We start from the raw sequence: 15,380 nt of genomic DNA, 5'->3' as shown, positions 1-15,380 counted from the left end.
ACTTCTTTGACAATAACTTTCCTTGAGCCTTTTTCTTGGACTTCTCAAGAGAATGGTTAAAGGGTACCCTTACTTCTCTCAGGAAGCAGACACTGTTCTAGAAATGTTCTAGTCAACAAGCATTATTATAGAATACCAAGGGGCCTGGAATCTGAAAACCACTCAGCTCACTCTATCCTGAAGGTCAGGCTGACTTCACTAACCCAAAGTGGTGGAGTTCCAGGAGTGATGAGCTTAAATGGAGGTGCCAGACCTAAAAACCTTCAAGGTCTACCACTGCCAGCAGAGGGCACTAATGAAGTACCCACAGGTTTTTTTTCTTTTTTAAAAAAAGTTTTATGAATGTCTTTTGGTTTTACATTACATACATTTACGGATTTTTCCCACTTAGTGAGAGGTCTCTTCTAAGAAAGTAAAACATAAAACTAAGAACACAGTGACTTCATCTGAAAGTACATGTTTAATATTAGGTTCATATCTGTAGCTCTCTCCACCCTCAACTCTCTATTAAAAAAAATTAACAGAAATCTATTTTCTCTCCCTCCTTCCCCAACTACACTGGATAATAAAAACAAATTTCTTGTAATAAATATGCATAGTTAAACAAAATAAAGGGACAACTAAATGGTGCAGTGGATAGAGCACTGGGCTTGGAGTCAGAAGATTCATCTTGCTGATTTCAAATTTGGCTTCAGACACTTATTAGCTGTGTGACCCTGTGCAAGTCACTTAACTCTATTTGCTTCAGTTCCTCATCTGTCAAATGAGCTAGAGAAGAAAATGGCAAACCCAGTCTAGTATCTTTGCCAAGAAAATCCCAAGTGCGGTCATCAAGAGTTATACACAACTGAAATGACTTAACAACAAACAAAATAAATTTCCTCTGTGATCTTATAAAAAATATAGTTGTTTATTTCCCTCTGTTGTCTTTTCTTCTCCTTTTTCTTCTTTATCCTCCTCTATTCCTCTTTATTTCAAATTGTTGCCCACTTTTTTTTTTTTTTGTTCCTTTCAACATTTTGTTCACAGTCATTGAGAAAGGCTCAATAAAAAGGAAGAGAACATACAGTTCAGTGGTAGGATACAGAGCTGACCTGAGGCAGGCAGGAAAACAGGTGTCCAAAGTGACAAAACAAGCAAGGGATGAGAGAGCAAATTGGAGACATGAGTCACAGGAATCCAAGATCTGGGCTAAGGAGCAGAGTATGAGATCAAACCAAACTGAGCTGGCATATGCAAAAGAGGAGAAATGCAGAGATAGCCAGGATCCAGAGCCCCATATAGAAGTGACAAAGAAATAAGCAAACAAATGTAGAAATGATGCCTAAGAGGCTGATAGCTCTTGTGGGAATGAATGCCTTTTGTGTTTGGTGTTCCTTCCCCTTTGGGTTCTTAATGGGCCAGTGATCTTGTGGCCATTGGATTTTCTATCATAAAAGCGATTCTGGAATTTCCTGCACAGGCTAGCACTTAAGAGTTAGGCCAGGGGGCAGCTAGGTGGCGCAGTGGATAAAGCACTGACCCTGGATTCAGGAGAACCTGAGTTCAAATCTGGCCTCAGACCCTGGGCAGGTCACTTAACCCTCATTCCCTTGCCAAAAAAAAAAAAAAAAAAAAAAAAGAGGCCAGTTAGCTCTAACATCCCTTCATATACCCCTTAAAATATACTTAATCAAATAAGCACAGGATTATGGTTACCAAAATGTCTTCCATGCATATGTCAAAATAACAACAACAACAACAACAATAATAATGACTAGTATTTGTTTAGTGCCTTAATGTTTGTAAAGGACTTTACATCTATTATCTCAGTCTATCCTCATGATAATACTGGAAGGTAGGCACTACTATTTTTTTCATTTTACAAATTATGAAACTGAGGCATAGAGGTTAAGTGACTTGCTCAGGGTCAATAGTCAAACATTTATTAAATGCCTACTATGTGCCAGATAATGTGTTAAAAGCTGGAGATACAAATACATTGGGATAATCCTTGCCTTCAAGGGACTTAAAGTCTAATGGGGGAGTGCATAGCTAGCAAGTATCTGAGGCAAAATTTGATTTCAGGTTTTCCCATCTCTAAGTTCAGAACTCTATCTACTACATACCACTTAGCCATTCCTTCAGGCATAACTGATAACTCTATGGTTTTTAATATCAAACATGGGATAAAACTGGGAGAGATTGGCTCACCAAAGGTGTTTGCTACTCTAACAAAGGTTTGCTGTACTAACAAAGGGTACCCAACACACAGTATCCATATGAAAGAGGGATTCCCTGAAGATGGAGAGGTCTTCCATATGATTCTGTGTGCATATGAGAGTATGATTACATTTTAAGCTCTGAAATACTACAAAACCTCCTAAATGATATTCATAATCAGTCAAATTGATTGCCTTAACTGGCCACATTGAAAAAACCAAGTGGATGAAGAATGCCTAAAATCTAGACTATCATATAAAGCTTGGTAGGCAACAAAATAGAACAGGGGCATTGATACAATTATCTTGGGTGGACATTACAGATCAATTATGACCTGGGCACAGAGCTGAGGAGTAGAAAAACATATTAGATTGCCTTTGGAAAATTGTGCAATGTTCCTAATTTCCTCAAGTTTCTTCCTTAAACAGAGGCATATCTTTGCTTGTTTAAACAATGTTCTTCGGGTGATGCCGTATGACTAGAAGTCATGTGAAAACCACAATTTCTGAAGAATCAAAGTTATAGGTTGTCCAAAGGCAATGGAGAACTCATATTAGTACTAAGTAGGCAGCAATTCATTAGCAATCGAGAATTGCACAAGAGAAGTCAAATAAAGGATATCAGCAGAGACATATGATCAGACAAAATGGAGGTTCAGAAATGTGAGACTGAAAGATAAGCAGTAGATAACTCTCTTGCTCCAATGATATTTCACCAATGTCAAGAGAACTGGAAAAATACCCAGCCCCACCCCCAGAATTTGGGTAGATCTCTTGTGAAGGATTCACAAAAGGAAGTGGACAAGAGTCCTAGATGATGTGAACATGAATGAGATGAGATTTGTATGAATGGAAGGAGTAATCTCATCGATGGGGTCTCAGAACCATCTAATTGGATCCATGGTTATCAAAGCATTTTGCAAGGATATTTCTTCTTTGTTTCTGCTTTTTTAAAATAAGTTTAAAATTTTCTCTCTTTTTTTTGTTTTTAGGTGGGGCAATGAGGGTTAAGTGACTTGCCCAGGGTCACACAACTAGTAAGTGTCAAGTATCTGAGGCTGGATTTGAACTCAGGTCCTCCTGAATCCAGGGCCGGTGCTTTATCCACTGTGCTACCTAGCTGCCCCCTAAAAATTTTAAAGTAATAATAATCTATATTGTTAACCAACCCCATGGTTATTAATTGAGGTTCATCAGAAACAGAGTAGTGCTCAGTGAAACAACTAGCAGAATTTGAATTTTAGAAAATGAAAACCCCAAAGCAAGACAATCCCTCAAAACACAAGCCGATACAGAGAGTAGATATGATAGTGTGAATCATAATGCTAATGATACCCAGGAGCAAACCTGAGAGTCCTTTTTCTTTTTATATTAATTTAATTTTTAAAAATTAATTTAATTTATTAATTTTTTTTCTAATTACATGTAAATTTTTTTTAAGTTCCAAATTTTTCTCCCTCCTTCCCTTCCCTCCCCACTCCCAATGCCAGCAAGCAATCTGATATAGATTGTACATTACAATCATGTTAAACATATTTCCACATTAGTCATGTTGTAAGAGAAGAATCAGAACAAAAGGGGAAAAAATACAAGAAAGAATAAACAACCACCACCAAAAAAAAAAAAGCAACAACAAAAGTGAAAATAGTATGCTTCAATCTGCATTCAGATTTCATAGTTCTTTTTCTGAATGTGGAAAGCATTTTCCATCATGAGTCTTTTGGCATTGTCTTGGATCATTGTATTGCTGAGAAGAGTTAAATCTATCACAGTTGATCACTGAGAGTCTTTCTAAGATCATTTCTTAATTTAGCAGTTCTAGTACATAGTATGGTAGAAGGAATTCTAGACTTGAATTCAAATACCTGCTTGGGTACTTAGCGTGTTATATGAGGATCAAGCTTTGGCCTGAAAATGTCAAGTCTCTTCACTGCAATCCCCACAACACTCAGAAACCACTGACTATCCACAATTCTTGTTAAAAATTTCAAATCTCTTGTAAAAACTTTCCAAACACCACAGTTTTATTTGTTGTTGTTGTTGAGTCATTTCAGTTGTACACTGCTCTTCAAGATCCCATTTGGGGTTTTCTTGGCAAAGATACTGGAGTGATTTGCCATTTTCTTGTTTAGCTCCTTTTATAGATGAGGAACTGAGGCAAACAAGATTAAGTGACTTATCCAGGGTCACATAGCTAGTAAGTGTTTGAGGCCAGATTTGAACTTAGGAAGAGGATTCTTTCTGACTTCAGTTTTAGCCTCTTAGCTGCCCACTTATCAGAGACTCTCAATAAGTTGAGTCCACTTTCAGGGGTTTTCTCACTGTTCTTGGTTAGTGGCCCCTACCCAAGAAACCTGATAAAATGCATATATTGGTACTCCTCCTTATACTGAGACTGATTATATCCCAACTAATAAACAGACATTTTATAATATTGAATGTGAGATACAGTAACAACCTGTTAAAGTAGGGGACTCTTCTCAGTTAGGGAAAGGCATGCCCATATAAGGAACAGCAAGGCAATATTATCTAGTGAACTACATTAACTCAAGAATGTGAGAAAAGTAAGTTTTTCAGGGTTAGAGGGAAAACTGGTAAAAACCAGCTTGAGCTGACTCTCCATACCGTCTAGTAAAGGTAGGTAAAAGTTCAACCCTAGTCACTAATTTGCTTGCTTAATAGATTTATTAATATTAACTTCTCCTCCCATGCCTAAAATCTCCACCCCATTTTCAATCATGGGTTGCATGAAGGTGTATGTCGATGGGAGGGATGACCATATCAAAGGGAATTTAGTTAGAACTCTTCCAGGAAGATTGTAAACCTGAGCCTACCTACCAACCTATAGTGACTCGGGGAGGGACTTACCGAGTCAGGGCTTAGGATAAATATGGGCTGCATACTCTCAGCACTTGCACTCACTGATTGTTTTTACTGTGGGTGCCCATTCTCATGAGAATGCAGTAAAAATCTTTTATCATATCAAAGTTCCCTCTGAAAAAACTAATTTGGGAAGGTGGTCTGCACCTGTTTCTCACATTAAAGATGTATGTAGGGGGCAGCTAGGTGGCACAGTGGATAAAGCACCGGCCCTGGATTCAGGAGGACCTGAGTTCAAATCCGGCCTCAGACACTTGACACTTACTAGCTGTGTGACCCTGGGCAACCCTCATTGCTCCACCAAAAAAAAAAAAAAGATATATGTAAATTTCCTGAGTCACATGCAGTCTGAATAGGCTATCTACAAGAGATTTTTAAAACTTCTGCTCTTTTTTCTCCATTCTTTCAAGTAATATCTACCCCTTCTTTCTGATATACCACCCTCCCACACTTTGTCAGTTTAACTCAGAGTTCTTCTAGAAAGTTCTGACCCCACTGGCAGTGCTCCCCAGAAACTGAGTACTGCAGACTCTTTCGAGAGAGGACTTGGTTTTGTTTTTGTTTTTTAAACAGAAACAGATTCTTGTTCAGCTAAGATCACAGTGAGCAATCCTTACTCTCAACAAGCACTCAGATGGGCTCTACTAAAGACCTCTTTGCCCCAGGACCCAGGCATTACCCAGAACTTGTCTGCAGGTTTTGGGGGAAACACCATCTGGAAAAACATCTAAGATGAAGACTTGAGGCAGATACATCCTAGCTCAAACCCAGTGGCTTTTGGCTACAGTATATCAAATTGGAAACCATCTTAGGCAGTACATTTATCTGTATGTCAGAGCACTACTATACCTTTGCCAGTACAGATAGGACCCGAAGTTCTGAACTCAAATGCAAACATCACATGCAGACCATTTCTTCTCTGACCTTTCGGCAGTTGGCTTGTGATTTAATTATGTCCATTGGAAGAGGAAATGTATTAAGTGGACCTTAGGATTATAGAAATAATAATTTATTCTAATAGAGATCAAAACAATTAGAGGGGGGGAAGAGACAAATTATAAATTTTCTGAGATCCTTTGAGTACCAAAACATAATGGAGGCACAGGGGCATATAGAGTATGGGTCAAGTACACCCAGGTATGGCAGCATACACTAAAGGAAGCATTAAAATCAATCCCTCCCCTTTCTGCTTGGAAAGTCAGATCAAGGCTACCTCTTGGAGGACTCAGAGTATTTAAAAAATCAAAATAACAAGTAAGAGTGTTTAAAAATAAACTTTCTCTGACTCCCTTCTTCATGCATTTGGGGAAATGACCTGTGTAGCTTCTGCTATTAGTCATATTTTACTAGTGGGTCATGATTATGTATAGAGCTTTATTTATGTGACATCAAGCATATAGGTTGGACTAGAAAAATTCTAGATTGGGATAGAAAAATACTTAAGAGGGAAACCTGGGTCAGACAATTCCTAAATCAAACTCAAGGGCTTTAGGCTGCTGTATATCAGATTAGAAATCATCCTACTCGGTACATTTATCTTGGTGTCGATCACAACATAACTCTTCCTTCTCCAGCATGAGTTATAATTATGGCTCTCAACTCTAATTTAGACTTTACATCCAGTACATTTCTCACCTAATCCTACTTCATCATTTGGCTTGGGACTCTGAATTATACGATTTGGAAGATTATACTTCTCCTTCCTGGGAAAGGGAAGGGTCAGTAGTAATGATCACCTCAGGGCATTCTGGCACACCGGACCAGTTCCACTGTAGGCTTATGAAGAGACTTGAGTGATTCCTTTCTTACATCATAGGAGCAGCTGCTGCCCAAACAGCTCCAGGTTCAGGCATGCTTTAAGTTAGTACCCATTCAAAATTAGTTTATGAGCCCCCACCAATAATTCTTTTACCATATTAACCAAAGGACCAGTTGCTCCAAAGGAAAAGGTATTTACTTGAAATACAAGTCAAATTAAATAACAAAGTGTTAAATCAAGCAGAACATTCCTAGTATCCATTACCAAAATAGTTGCTTCTTCTCCCAGGTCTCTTGGAGCTGAGTGGAGGACAAAATAAAATTATATTGGCTGCCCATCTTAACATTTCAGCAAGAACAGATACTACAAGGGACAGCTGTGTTATGTAAGTATCTGTCTCTGCAACATTGGGTATGCTTTATTTCAGCTTTTCCCACCACCTATACACACATATAGTAGGAGAGAGATATAGGTAATTAATTTTTAGAGTAGTACTACAGCTTGGAGACTGTGCCGCTCTGTCTAGTCTCGTCTCCCTTCACCCTTGGCCAAAAAGAGTGAAGAGCACTGGTTGTTGAGGACTATGTGTCCTCAACTGCTTTCTTCTCTGCAGGCCCCAAGCCTCCATCACTAGTATCAGGGCTGGGCATAGCCAGGGGGTTCTAGTTTAACAACAGTTTAAAAAAAATAATAAAAAAAAACAACCAACAGTTTAAAACAAGCCAGGTTATCCAGGTTTAACAAACCAGTTTGTCTAACAGCAAAGATTTAACAACCAGCTCCCTGGGGGAAAAAATGGTACACACGACTTTTAAGTTTAATACGCATTAATAATACTTTCTCCATAGTGTTCTCATTTCCACACAATGAACCAAACAATAAATCAAGCCTTGGTTTGTAGTATTTGCCAGTTTCTGAGACATAAATACTTACACTGAAGATGTAACAACTGGCTATGTTGTTGAAGCTGGTGTCAGCATGCCCCTTGGCATAGCTCCGAGGGCTTGTGGAGTCTAGGGCTTCCCAGTACTGCTGCATGCCGGGAAATGCCAGATGCCTCTTCCTGCTGCTGTTATGTTACTGTCCCTTTTTCCTTCAGCCCTCTTGCTCTTGTGCTTGTTCTCTTTCTTCTTCTCCTTCTCCTTCTCCTTCTCTTCCTCCTCCTTCTTTGGTGAGGCAATTAGGGTCAAGTGACTTGCCCAGGGTCACACAGCTAGTAAGCGGCAAGTGTCTGAATCCGGATTTGAACTCAGGTACTCCTGACTCCAGGGCCGGTGCTCTATCCACTGTGCCACCTAGCTGCCTCGCTCTCTTTCTTCTTGTAGGAAATTTGTATGATTGGGGGAAAGGTTGTTACATTACCACAGACTTATTGAAAGTAGTTTCCAAAGGGATTATCTTCATCCTTCTTTTATATATAAAGATTTTGTAGCCCAAAAGGCTAGATAAAAATCACAGATCATTGAGGAAGCTAGGTGGCACAGTGGGTGGATAGAACTCTGGGTCTGAAGTCAGTAAGATCTGAGTACAAATTCAAACTTAAACACTGATTAGCTGTTAAACCCTGGGCAGGTCATTTTATTTTTATCTGCCTTAACTGTAAAGTTTTCTTAACTATAAAATGAAGACAAGAATAGCACCTACCTCCCAGAGCTATAGTGAGGATCAAATAAGATAATATTTTTAGGGGCAGCTAGGTGGTACAATAGATAAAGCACCAGTCCTGGATTCAGGAGGACCTGAGTTCAAATCCAGCTTCAGACACTTGACACTTACTAGCTGTGTGACCCTGGGCAAATCACTTAATCCTCATTGCCCCACTTTAAAAAAAAAAAAGATAATATTTTTAAAGCACTTAGCACAGTTCCTGGCACATTGTATGCCCTTAATAAATGCTTATTTCCTTCCTTCTAAATATCTGACTGTTGGACTTGCCTTATTTCAGCCTATATATTTGATATTACATATCTAAAGCTTGAAAATGGAACTTTGTCCTTTAGTAAAATATGAAATTAATATAAGAAACAGAAGGTTATCCCTTCAAATGTAAGTAAGAAATGTAAGAAATGTAAGTAAGAGAATAGAGAGGGTTAATTTTTTTCTCATTTTTTTTATCTTTGATTTATTTTTTAGTTTGGTTCCCTATCAGAGATAGCCTTAATTTAGTTTTCTAAGTATCCTGGGTAGCTTATTTAATTGTGCTGAGGACTAAATGAAAGTCATTTAATTTCTCTAAGAATAATATTTGATGGTTTTAGTAAAGCAGTGATGGAAACTATAGAAGAAATAAGGGATCAGGGCTCTGGTCAGGTCAAATCAAATGTCTTTATATTCCCCTTCATGTATCATGTTTATCTCCTACCTTTGTTCATACTGTTCTGCTTTGATTTATTATAAGAACATAGATTTAGAGCTTGAAGGGGCCTTTTGAAAGCATTTAGTCCAACCCCTTCACTTAATGGATGAAGAAAATGAGGCCCAGGGTGGTTAAGTGATTTGTCCAGGGTCATACGGGTAGTAAATGACAGAAGCAATGTTTGAACCCAGAAGTCAGAACTTGAAAGCCAGTGTTTTTCCTGCCCTATAATGCTGCAGTGTTTCTTCTTCCTTCATCAAAATCCTAGACACTCTTCTCTACCCAACTTAAATCACTCTATCTGCCTATAGCTTTGATGCATGGTTGTATGAAGTGGGGTAAAACCTTTTTATTATACCCAGATAAGCTAATGTTTATGTCCCAGGTGGAAAGAAATGACAATAACCATAAGTTTCAGAGGGGTTTCTGTCCTCTATTATTATCTTCTTGGTCTATGGCTAATCAATATCCATATCCTTGTAGAAGCTATTACTTGTTTTATGAACCAGTCAATGTTTCCAGAGCTCAGGTATATGAGTAACTCTGTTGCTTTATCTTGGTTCACCTTAAATAAAATTATAATCAGTGTCATAGAATGTTAGACCTGAAAGAGACCTAAGAGACTACATTACTCAACCTACTCATTTTAAAAGTGAGCCAACTGAGACTTTTCAAGTTAATGTGATTACTAAATAGTAAATGTGTCTATTAAATAGTAAAGGTGTGGCAAGAATATAGCTCTTTTGATCACAAAAAAAGGGAAAAGACCCACATGTACAAAAATATTTATAGCTGCTTTTTTTGTGGTGACAAAGAATTGGAAATTGAGGGGATGCCCATCAATTGGGGAATGGCTGAACAAATTGTGGTATGTGAATGTAATGGAATACTGTTGTTCTATAAGAAATGATGAGCAGGCAGATTTTTTAAAAAATTGGAAAGACTTACATAAACTGATGCTGAGTGAAGTGAGCAGAACCAGGAGAGGATTGTACACAGTAACAGCAACATTATTGTGAGAGTCAAAATTGGATATACAGAGCATTAATCTTCCCCTTTAAACTTTCCCCTTTATATATACCTCCCAGGCCAATAAGAAAAGGAGCCTCTGAGCTTTAATCTGTGAGGGATCAGGTTTTATTGCTTGGGAATTAATTAGGCGACAAAGGTGAAACCAATTAGGGAAATAAGGAAGTAGAAATACAGATGGACAGTCTTAGATCTAAACTTAGTCTATGTGATCCCAGAGATTAAGCTAGTTTAAAGGAATTTAGGATTTTCCTTTACAAAACTCGAACCAGCATACCCAAGACCAAATACCAAACACATGCTTCCGAACTCCTCTCACCAGGGTGCCGCACAGCTAAGTCAACAGTCAGAGATAGCAAACTTCCGTTCCCGCCATCACTTAAGAGCTGGCATCCCGGAAGTTCCTTGTGTTTTCCTCCTCAAAAGGGGAGGTTCTTCAAAAGCCACTTCAGTAGCATGCACAATCTCAAGGTGGCCCCTCTCAAATGATTCAGCTAAAACTTTCAATATTAATCTTTGCCACAAATAATTTTTTTAGTCCAATGCCCTTTATTTTTTTTAATTAATAAAGTATTTTATTTTTTTCCATTACATGTAAAGATAGTTCTCAACTTTTGTTTATACAAGCTTTACAATTTCAGATTTTTCTCCCTCCCTCCTCCCCTCCCTCCCCCCTCTCCTAGACAGCAGGTAATCTGATATAGGTTATATATATATATATATATATATATATATATATATATATATACACACACACACATATATGTATGTATGTATTATATATGCACATAATAACATTAATCCTATTTCTGCATTAGTCATGTTATAAGAGAAAAAATCAGAGCAATGATGAAAAACCTCAAAATAGAAAAAAACAACAGCACCAAAAACAAAAGAAATAGTATGGTTCATTCAGCATCTATACTCCACAGTTCTTTTTTTTTTTCTTGGATTTGGAGATCCTCTTCTATCATGAGTTCCCTGTAACTCTTCTGTACCATTGCATTGGTGAGAAAAATATAGTCCATCACAGTAGATCAACACTCAATGTTGATGATACTGTGTACAATGTTCTTCTGGTTCTGCTCATCTCATTCATCATCAGCCCATGCAAGACCCTCCAGGTTTCTCTGAACTCCTCCTGCTCATTGTTTCTTACAGCACAATAGTATTCCACACAAATAATTTTTACCACATTATATAGATGGAATAGATTTAGCTCTTCTCAACAATACAATGATCCAAGACAATTCTAAGACTTATGATTAAAAATGATCTCCACATCCAGAAAAAGAACTGTGGAAATTGAATGTATATTGAAGCATACTATTTTCACTTTTCTGTTGTTTTTTCTCTCTTGAGGTTTTTCCCTTTTGATGCTATTCTTCTTTCACAACATGACTACTGTGGAAGTATGTTTAACATTATTGTACATATATAACCTATCAGATTGGTTGCTGTCTTGGGGAGGGGGGAGGAAAGGGAGAAAGGGAGAAAAATTTGGAACTCAAAACCTTATGAAAACAAATGTTGAAAACTATCTTTACATGCAATTAGAAAAAAATAAAATACTATTAAGATTGGGGGAAAAATAATATAGCTCTTTTGACTTGAGATACACTCAGAGGTATTCGGCCCCAAAGAATATCTCCCTAAGCTCTTGAGACCCTTGACACAGTCTACTTGTCAAATGAAAATGTCACTGCAGAAAAAAGGAAGTCAAAAGCAAGAATGCTATAGAAGAATGGGCTGGACTAGAGTCGCCAGTTGGCCTAAAAACAAATAATTGCAAAGTGCTTTTTGTATGTGTTTCAGACAAATGGCATTTTGACTACAAGACTGGATTGCTTTCTCTTGATGGTGCCAGGCTTCTGGGGCAAGCAGATGGTGGCATTGTTAGGATGACTTTCTTGAGTGACTAGGTCACTTTATTTTAAAACATGTATATGTGATTGTTAGTTATTTATTATTATTCATCTGTAATATGTAGAGGTAAATTCAATTTACTTTTTAAAATGGGCAGAAGACAAGGAACAAAATGCTCTTATAAGAAAGCAGTATTCTTTATTTTCTTCTTGGTTTCAGATCCCTCATCTGTAAAGGAAGAGAGTTGGAATAAAACATTGCTGTCATCTCTAGCTGAAACATTTCTAGGATCTGAGGAATTGCTTGGAAGGCTGATGTCAGGAACTCAATTTTAAGGAAGAACAGAGAAAAAATTGAGTCATATTTCAGTTTTAACCTCTAAAATTCATTTTTTCCATTAAGTGAAGAGTGAAATTCTAAAAGCTGGAATAGTGACTGGCAAAAATAAATGAAGTTTAAAAGGCATCCTAACATAATTCAAATGCATGTTCATTAATTTCACACAAATGATTAATATGTTTATGAAATGATATGTCTGATGCTTGCCTCTGTTGTCACACTCCAACTTAACCCTATTTAAAACACTCAGGAGAATGGAAGTGACTTGCCCAGGGTCACACAAGTGTCACGTGTCTGAGGTCAGATTTGAACTCAGGTCCTCCTGAATCCAGGGCTGGTGCTTTATCTACTGCATCACCTAGCTGCCCCCCGAGTACCAATTCAAAATCACTTTTCTCCAAGAGGCCCTCTCTCACCTCCCCAGAAGTGATCACACTATCTTTGGGTTTCTAAATTGCCATCTATATAATTCCTCTTGCACTCATACTTGTCTTTGCTGTTGCTTTTTTTTTTTTTACATATATGTCTTCTCTTCCTAACTAAATTGTAAACTCTCAGAGGACAAGTGGCTGTGTTTATTCTTCTTTGTTTTCCCATAGAGCCTAGACTTGTCTACTGTAGAAAATAACAATGATGACAATAGTAGGTAACATTTTTTTTTCAGTGAGGCAATTGGGGTTAAGTGACTTGCCCAGGGTCACACAGCTAGTAAGTGTTTAAGTGTCTGAGGCTGGATTTGAACCCAGGTACTCATGACTCCAGGGCCGGTGCTCTATCCACTGCGCCACCTAGCTGCCCAGTAGGTAACATTTTGCTTCAAGGTTTGCAAAATACTTTGTATGTTATCTTATTTGATCCTAACGACAATGCTGTAAAGTAGATGCTGTTATTATCTTCATTTTACCAAGGACATTGAAGCTAAGAAAGAGTCACACAGCTAGTAAGTGTTTAAGGTACGATTAGAACTCAGATCTTGATCCTGAGCAAGTCACTTAACCCTCATTGCCTCACACACACACACACACACACACACACACACACACACACACACACACACACACCCCACAAAAAACAACTCAGATCTTCTTGACTCCAAGTCCAGTACTGTCACCTACCTGTACCAGACAATCAAGGAAATATTTGTTGATCCATGGATTAAAATGGAAAAAACCAATTAACTATGGAAGGGAGGTACATGCTTTGCTAATGTCTTCTAAATTTTTAAATTTACTGTTCTTATAAAGTTGCTATGCGTGTTTGATGATACATAAAAAATTATTTTCAACCCACTGGGGATTAAATGAGCTATTTAAAATCCAAGTCCCTCAAACAAATCCCCTGAGGGGCACAGAGAACATTCCCCTCCTGATACTTCCCTACAATTAGAACAGATTCTTAAGATAAAAAAACAATGCAAGTAAGATGGCTATAAATAGTACATTTCTCCCATATTTAATGAGCTATGTTATAAACTACAAGCCCCCACACAAATTAGCCTAATGCTGGCTGATGCTTGCAGGCAATGGTAAGATCCTGGTAGAGAATCATAGGTTGGGAAGAGACTTTGTGATCCCTATCTAGGTTGACCCTTTTCTTCCAAACAGAACCACATCTAATCTAACCTTGATAGATGGAGATCAGTCTAATTCTGATCCAGTTCACCGTTTAGTATACAGAACTGTGACAATATAGTAACTAGGCTGATTTCTGGGTGGATCTCCAGTCCTGTGGCTTTATTAGAGTCGCATCCCATAAATAATTATAGTAACTTACATAGTGCTTTATCATTTCATTTATTCAAAGCCACCATTGTGAGGCAGGTAGTGTAGGTCTTTCTATCCCTTATCTAAAGGTGAAGGAAAATGACAATGTCACAGCTCATAAGTAACAGAGAAGAGCACTGATCCTAGGATTTCTACACTCCTACTCTAAAATTTTCTTCTGCCTTGCAGGACCATTTCTGCATTCAGTGTAGCAAGTCTGGATAGGGGAAAAAAGCCCTATTGTCTGCCCTTTAAGACAGCATAATTTTTAGATGGGAGCCACTCATTAAATCATCTTCTTAGTATGTTAATTTTTAAACTCTTTTATAGAATCTTAAAATTTGAAGTAACATTGAAGTCTCACCTCTCTCCTAAGGCTTTCTTAGGAAAAATGACAGCCATGGAGAGAAATGGTGGTGTGATTAAGTCATAAGCTCCTGGCTTCAACTTTCTCTGAATACTTGGTTGCTGTGTGACTCTAGATTGCTAAATCTCTACTTTTCAGTTTCCTAATCTGCAAAAGAGATAAGAGTTGAATTCTCCACCACAGGGTTGATGAAGGAATAGCCTTCTAAATGATTATAAATACTAATAATTAGTGCAATGATGATAATAATAGCTAGAATTTGCATAGCACTTTACTAATAATTACTTTTTTCTACATGGCACAGTGGACAGAGTGCCAGGTCTGCAGTCAGGAAGATCTGAGTTCAAATCTAACCTCAGACACTTACAAGCTGTGAGACCCTGGGCAAGTCACTTAGTCCTTTGTTTGCCTTGGTTTCCTCATTTGTAAAATGGGGGGGGGTGATAATAGTACCTATCTCCCAAGGTTGTTGTGAGGATTAAATGAGATGAAATTTGTAAAGTGTTTAGCACAATGCCTGGCACATACAAGTGGTATATAAATGTTAACTATTATCATCATCATCATCATCACAATAACTCTGAGAAGTAGATACTCTTATTATCCCTGTTTTACAGATGAGGAAACTGAGGCAGGTAGGGGTTAAATGATTTGCCCAGGGTCATACAGCTAATACGCATCTGAGGTTGGATTTGAACTCAGGTCTTCTGATTCCAAGTCTATTGATCTATCTACTGCACTACCTGTATAAAGTTAATAAAGCTGACATTTCAGTATTAAACAGGAGTCATAGACATAGTGTGACCCTTAGCAAGTCACT

The 15,380-nt window shown here is 37.9% G+C and overlaps 1 protein-coding gene across 1 annotated transcript in view; it reads left to right on the top strand.

Moving 5' to 3' along the window:
- NAB1 (NGFI-A binding protein 1) overlaps positions 1-12,561 on the top strand; it is a 75,440-nt gene extending 62,879 nt beyond the window's left edge. Inside the window, exons 9-10 of the transcript XR_006355649.1 lie at positions 7,129-7,225; positions 12,311-12,561. The gene's annotated coding sequence lies outside the window, so the exon portion shown is untranslated. The remainder of the gene's footprint in view (positions 1-7,128; positions 7,226-12,310) is intronic.
- Positions 12,562-15,380: the final 2,819 nt, after the last annotated feature.

The sequence above is a fragment of the Dromiciops gliroides genome, chromosome 3 (assembly GCF_019393635.1).
Source record: "Dromiciops gliroides isolate mDroGli1 chromosome 3, mDroGli1.pri, whole genome shotgun sequence".
NCBI classification, from domain to species: Eukaryota; Metazoa; Chordata; class Mammalia; order Microbiotheria; family Microbiotheriidae; genus Dromiciops; species Dromiciops gliroides.
This window is presented reverse-complemented; position numbering and strand designations above follow the sequence as displayed.